Below are 7,707 nucleotides of genomic sequence, written 5' to 3' on the forward strand. Positions count from 1 at the left end.
TCGATTTTCGGGTGTAAGTGCACGATTTACCCCTTGGATTAGCTTTTAAAGGTCTGGCTAAGAGTTTAGGGAATACTATGGAGATGTTTCCGGATTACGATGCATTAGGGCACCTGGTTATTTGAATAAGTTTATGCATATCTGGGTTCGTTTGCATATTGTTGAACCCTAGATTCTTAAGAAGAGGATTCGGTAACAAGGGTAAGACTTTTTAGAGGTCACTTTTATCAGTGTTGTTGAAACGTTGCAAGTTATTTCGAAACGTTACACATTTTCCTTTTTTTGGAAAGAAACTATAATTATAAATTTCGCATTCCACGTATGGGTCATCATCAATATTATAGATTTATTTTGGTATAAAACCATTTTTAGTCCATAAATTTTGTATTTTTTCCAACTTCATCTCTAAACTTTTTTTTGTCCACATTGGTCCTAGAACTTGATAATTTTTCTTAATTTCTTCCCTAAACTTGGATTCCATGCAAATTCAAATATATATCATCTAAAAAAGTGAAAAAAAATTAAAAAAATTAAAGGAGTTTAAAAAAAATATTTTTTTTAAATTCAAGTCGTTACATGACACAATATCAAAACATGACATCATCATACCTCAAACAAAATCCATATTCAAGGACCAAATTTAAAAAAGTTGTTGAGTTTCAAGAATAACATGGACAAAAAAAAGGTTCAATTACCAATTTGGGTAAAGTTGGCAAGTCAATGGACAAAATGTTACTTTATCCCATTTATTTAAGAATATTTGGTGCACCATTGATTTATAAGCCTCATGCATCGTCAGTGAATGACAACATGAGACATCATCATTTAATAAAAAAATTGAGGACTTATAAATAAATACTAATACTTTTATTTAAAAAAATATTAATTAATTATTTTATGTATAAAATAACTAGTTTTTTTTACCTGTAAGGTACACAAGTTTATTGATATTTATAAAATTATAGTGTATTTAATTGTATATATTTTAAATTTTTATATTTAATTGTGTAATATTTTAATAGTGTGCTAATTAAACTATGTCGTCAATTTGATTGTTTGTACCAATTACATATGATATATTTTTAGTTGTATAACGTTTTTACATCCAAATTGGTTTTTTTTATTGTATCTATAAATGTAGAGTGTGTCTCGCATATCTGGACATTTTGCAGGAACTTGCCGTAACTAGAATTGAAGCACAGGCGATGTCCTGACAAGGAAGCATGAGACATCACTACAATGCGACAAGGATGTCCTGATGAGGAAGCATAGGAAGTCACGACGACATGACGTATTTTCCAACCAACGCAACTGCATTTTTACAACCAAGCAAGACTTTTTCTTCAACTCGAACTTTGATTACTCCTGATAAGTTTTAGTCAAATTAATCATATATTTTTAACCTATAAATAGAGCTATTATAATTCTAATAGAGGAGAATAGAACATGACATTAGAGAGAAAATCAAGAGAGAGTTTTAGAAAGTTTTAAGGGAATTTTATATTTGTAGCCAGAGAAAGCCTTGTCTTCGGAGTTAGGGCTTGTTTTAAATATCTCCATATTGTACTCTTTGATTATTTGCTCATTAGTGAAGTATTTTTTGCTTGTGGTTTTTTATCCTCTTGATTGGAGGAGTTTTTCCACGTAAATTTTTGTACCCAATTTTCTCTATTCCTTTTTTTCTCGTTGTTTATACGGGTTGATTCCCAACAAACTGGGATTAGAGCTTGGTAAGGATTCTGTAATCAACCCATCCAGAGATGACAAAAATGAGACTCGATATCTAGAAGTTCGACGGGATCACCAATTTCATTTTACGGAAACTACGGATGACTGCAATATTGGTTCAGAATGGCTTAAAAAAAGGTCATTACAGGGCAAAAACTTGCAGATACAGATCAGTCGAAATGGGATAAGCTTGATGAGAAGGCTTTTTCTGTATTCAATTGTGCATCACAAACAATATGTTGCAGGAGCTGCTTATAGAGAAAACAACATCCACCTTATTGAAGAAGTTAGAAGCCCTTTACATGAAAAAGTCTCTAACAAATCGGTTGGAGTTGAAACAACACCTATACATGTTTCATATGGTCGAAGGTGTGTCCATTAGGGCTCACATCAGTGAATTTGTTACTATCTTGAATGACCTGAAGACTGTCAAGGCTAATATAGATAATGAAGATCAGACTATACTATTATTGTGCTATGTACCCCATTCATAAAAGACTTTCAAGGAGACCCTGATTTATGGTAGAAATAAACTTTCGTTCCAGGATGTGAAGGAAAACTTGTTTATCAAAGACAAAATTGACAATGAGTTAGGTTCGAATAGTAAGTCAAATGGGCAAGTCTCGATTTTGGTTGCGAGAACAGATCGAAGTTGAGGAATCAAGACAAGACATGTGACTACTATAAGAAGTTAGGTCATATTAAGGCAAAATGTTATAAGCTGCAAAATAAGAACAGAAAGGTTACTAAGAGTAACGAGAAAGAAAACAGAAGGCCGAGGTAGTTGATGCTAGTGTGGTCGAGGACATGGGTGATGGTTGGTTGTTGGTGTCTACAACTAAAAGGGCTACGCTTACGTCCAAGTGGATCTTGGATTCAGGGTGTTCTTACCATATGTGTCCCAACAAGGACTAGTTCTCCACATATACTCTAGTTGAAGGTGGAGTTGTGCTAATAGGGAATAATTCACCTTGTAAGATAATCGGTATTGGTACCATTTAGAATAGGATGCACGACAGGATCATCATAACACTGTCAGGTGCCAGGCATGTGCTTGATATAAAGAAAAACCTCATCTCCTTAGGTATGTTAGACTCGAATGATTGTAAAATCACCATTGAGTCAAACGACATTAAGGTATCTCGTGGAGCTCTCATTTTGTTGAAAAGCCAGAAAATCGACAATCTATATATTCTGTAGAGTTCAATAGTAACTAGTGCAACAATAATTTCCTCGTCTATTACGGAGTTGGAGTAAACTTGGTTGTGGCGTATATGACTTGGTCATATGAGCGAGAAAGGTATGACTGTTTTGAAAAAGGGTCTTTCACTTTCCAGGTCCAATCAACATTTGGACATGGTTTGTATCCTGCAAAGGTCAAGTTACGGCTGTAATGGGGCCTGACAAAGAAGGCATGTTAAATACAAGTTAAGGTGGAGATTTTTTGAGTGTGCCTTACATTTCAGGACATTTTACAGGAGCTTGACGCAACTAGAATCGAGGCAGAGGCGACATCCCGATGAGGAAGCATGGGATGTCACTATGACACAACGGCGATGTCCTGACGAGGAAGCATAGGACGTCACTATGACGCGACGTATTTTTCAAGCAATGCAGTCGTGTTTTTACAGCCAAGCAGGACTCTTTCTTTCACTCAAACTCTGATTACTCGAAAGAAGTTTTAGTTAGATTAATCCTCTATTTTTAGCCTATAAATAGAGCCATTATAATTCTAATAGAGGACATAAGATGACATTAGAGAGAAAATCAAGAGAGAGATTTAAAGAGCTTTAAGGGAATTTTTTGTTTTTAGCCAGAGAAAGCTTTGTCTCCAGAGTTAGGGTTTGTTTTGTATTTCTCCATCTTGTACTCTTTGATTGTTTGCTCATTACTGAAGTCTCATTTGCCCGTGGTTTTTTATCTTATTGATTGGAGGACTTTTTCTATGTAAATTTGTGTGCTTAATTTTTTTTATTCCTTCTTTCTCATTGTTTATATTGGTCAATCCCGAACAATAAATCTATTAAAATATATTGTTTCAAGTATTTTAAAAGACATGATACAAAAATATTAAAAACATTGTACAAAAATATTACATGACAATATTAAAATATTTTTCTTTTTAAATAGTTGAATTTTTAGATATTTTTAATTGTATTAAGGAATTCTGAAAGTAATTTAGTTTCAGATTTAAAATTTTAGATTAATAGTATTTATTTGGTTAATAAACATATTTTCTCACTTGGTATCTAATTTTTTTTGTTCAATTTGATACCTACTGTATTGCTTTGAATATATGTACATAGGTTGAGTGTGTTAATAATTTTTTTAATTGTATTGTTAATAATTCTCAATGTATGATTATCTGTGGATTATTTCAAAACATTTTTGATAAGAATTATAAGTTGAGAAGAATGAATTTTAGTTGTGAGTGAGGATTTTGCTTGAGGACAAGCAAATGCTTAAGTGTGGGGATATTTGATAAACCATAATATATACATATTTTTACCCCACACTTGGCATACTTTTGGATGATTTATCATAAGATTTAATGAATTTGACGCTCCTAAATCTTTAATTTCATGTTTTATACTCAGGAGAGCTTAGGAAAGCGAAAAGAGCAAGAAACAACAGAAAAAATTGGCCTAATTCAGTGTTTCACACAACCTAGGCACTCCCACACAGGTAATCCACATGTTCGTGTGTGACACACGGGCTGGCCACATGCCGTGTGGACATTAAAACATGTCAGAATTGCACACGGCCAGAGTACCTTCACACTGGCGTGGCACACGGCCGTGTCTCTGTCGAGCCCAAGTCTAATTCTATTCGAAAAAAGGTTAATTTTGGACAATTTTGGGCATTCAAAAGTCTATATAAACACCCTAGAAGAGGATCAAAGGGGACACTGGGGCATATAGAAGGCAGAAAATACTCGAAGATAGCCATTGGAATCCGCTCGGAAGCAGGATTTACTTCAAGGCTGAAGATCTCCATTCAATTTCTACCGAAGTTTTTTGGGTTTCTTTATGTTTTGCTGTTTTCCCAATTTTGAGATGTTTTCCACCATCATTATGAACTAAATTCTCTAAATACCTAGGGAAGATGAAACTTAAGACGAATCTATTATCTTTTGAATTATATGATATATATTTGTTCTTATTCTTAATTATGAGTTTTCATCCTTGCTTTAATATTCCAGGATATTAATTTAGGTTTTGATGTGCTTATCCAGTGGAGCAAAAGTCTCTGTTTAAGAGTAGATCTTCCATAATTAAGCGGAGTTGCATGCAATCCTAGAGATAGGATGACATAAATTTACCGGATTAGAGTCAAATCTAATAAGAGAATCCATAAATCGAGTTAATACGACAATAGGGGTTTTAATTAGAAAGAGATTTCAATTAACCAACCTTGAGTAAGTTGTTTTTAATCTCGAGAGAGATATTAACATAAGCTAGGGATTTCTATAGATTAACTCAAGTAAATAAATCGTCTAATTTAGAAGTAATAAGTGAAGTTTAGGTGGATTCTTCCTTGGGTATTGTCTTCTCCATTAGTTCTCCAAAAGTATTTTCCAACTTTTATCTCTGTCGTATTCTTAGTTAATTAAATAGTTAATTCTAGCTTAAAAACACCCATTTAATTCTTAGGCTAGATAATAAAAAGATAGTAATTACTAGTACTTTTAGTCCTTGTGGATACGATATTTCCGGTCTCACCATAACTATACTACTGTTCGATAGGTATGCTTGCCTTAATCGAATTTTTAGTCAGTTTAGTGACCATCAAATTTTTGGCGCCGTTGCCAGGGACTAAGATATTAGGAACGCTTGATTTTTATTACTTTAGCCATTTTTATTTTTATTGCAATTTTTTTTGTTTTTATTTTAATTTACTAATTTTTCTTTTATTTGCTTCTGGCAGGTTCTTATAGTTTATGACTAGAAGAAACCCGTCAGGACCCTTACTTTTTGACAGCGAAATTGAAAGCATAGCTTGTAGAAATCATAGAGAAATAAGGTAAAGTTTACAGTATATAGAGGAAGAGCACGAGGACGACACCAACACTACCGAGGAGATGGCTGAAAATCATAATAACCCGCTACCTCCTGTAGTTGCTGCAAATCCAGTGAATCAAAATCTTGCTCCTCGTACTATGTATGACTATGCTAAGCCTAATTTAGCAGGGGCTGAATTGAGTATTGTTAGACCTGCAATTGCTGCAAATAATTTTGAACTAAAACCTAACGCTATACAAATGATTCAACAGTTTGTTCAGTTTGATGGTTTGCAAGATAAATATCCAAATACTCATTTGGCCAACTTCTTAGAGTTCTGTGATACCTTCAAAATAAATGGCGTTTCTGATGATGCCATTCGTCTTCGGTTATTTCCCTTTTCATTATGGAATAAGGCTAAACAGTGGTTAAACTCGTTACCACAGGGGTTAATCACTACTTGGGAACAAATGACCGAAAAGTTTTTGCTTAAATATTTTTTCCAGCTAAAACGGCTAAATTAAGGAATGATATCTCTTCTTTTGTGCAGATGGATTTAAAAACACTTTATGATGCATGGGAGAGATACAAGGATTTATTGAGAAGGTGCCCTCACCATGGGTTACCTTTATGGTTACAGGTTCAGACCTTTTATAATGGTGTGAACCCCTCAACAAGGCAACTGATTGATACAGCTGCCGATGGAACTTTGAACAACAAAACACCTGAAGAGGCTTATGAATTTATTGAAAAGATGTCACTAAAAAACTATCAGTGGTGAATCATGAGAACGAAGCCGACAAAAGTAGTCAGTATTTTCAACCTCGACGCGGTCACTCTGCTATCTAACCCAGTAGAACTATTGAATAAAAAGATTGATGGTTTGTATGATTCTACTCAGGTACATCCAGTGATGAGGTGTGATTCAAATAGAGGAGGGATGCATAACACAGATTATCCATCCTTCAACCCCAGCACTGAGGGAGAACAAGTCCACTATATAGGTAACAATTCTAGACCTCAGAATAACCCTTATAGTAAACTTACAATGCAGGATCGAAGAACCATCCCAAATTCTCGTGGAGCGGTCAAGGGAATCAAAGACCATAACACCCTCAAGGTTTTCAACAACCACCTTACCAACAGGAGAAAAGGCTGAACCCTGAGGAGATGCTTACAAAATTTATCTCGGTGTCAGAAACTCGTTTTTAGAATACCGAGACAACACTTAAAAATTAGCAAGCGTCGATTCAAGGGCTCGAAACTCAAATAGGTCAGCTTTCTAAGTTGATCTTTGAACGATCGCAAGGAAGCTTGCCCAGTAATACAGAAACTAACCCAAGGGAGCAACTCTATGCCATCATTGTACGTGACAAAGAAAGGTTAACTGAACCTAAATCTGAAACGAGGTAAGAAGCTATGGTAAGCAATGGTAAGGTTGAGGTGAGTCATGGTACACAAAAATTGGTAAGCAAAGAATATAGACCTCGTGTTCCATACCCCAATGCGACAAGGAAAGACCATACAGACGAACAGTTCAGTAAATTTCTTAAACTACTTAAAAAATTACATATTAACTTATCATTTATTGGAGCTCTTTCGCAGATGCCAAACGCAGTTAAATTTTTAAATGAGCTTTTAACAAACAAACAGAAGTTAGATGAGTCATCACATGTGGAGTTAAATTTAGTTTGCTCAGCTATTTTGCAAAACAAGCTACCCAACAAACTGAAAGATCTAGGGAGTTTTACAATTCCTTGTTTAATTGGTAGTTTGAATGTTAATAATGCTTTAGCTGATTTAGGGGAAAGTATTAACGTCATGTCCTACAAGATTTTAAGCAGCTAGGACTAGGGAAACCCAAACAAACTAGGATGAGCATATAATTAGCTAATAAAACTATTAGATTTCCTAAGGGTATCGTTGAAGATGTGCTTGTTAAAATTGACAAATTTATATTCCCAGTCGATTTCGTTGT

At 34.5% G+C, this 7,707-nt stretch overlaps 1 non-coding gene across 1 annotated transcript; it reads right to left on the bottom strand.

Annotated features, from left to right (window-relative positions):
- Positions 1-6,246: 6,246 nt before the first annotated feature.
- On the bottom strand, positions 6,247-6,353 carry LOC121203992 (small nucleolar RNA R71). Its single transcript, XR_005898919.1, has one exon. It is a non-coding gene; the product is annotated as a small nucleolar RNA R71 (small nucleolar RNA).
- Positions 6,354-7,707: the final 1,354 nt, after the last annotated feature.

The sequence above is a fragment of the Gossypium hirsutum genome, chromosome A07 (assembly GCF_007990345.1).
Source record: "Gossypium hirsutum isolate 1008001.06 chromosome A07, Gossypium_hirsutum_v2.1, whole genome shotgun sequence".
Taxonomy (NCBI): Eukaryota; Viridiplantae; Streptophyta; class Magnoliopsida; order Malvales; family Malvaceae; genus Gossypium; species Gossypium hirsutum.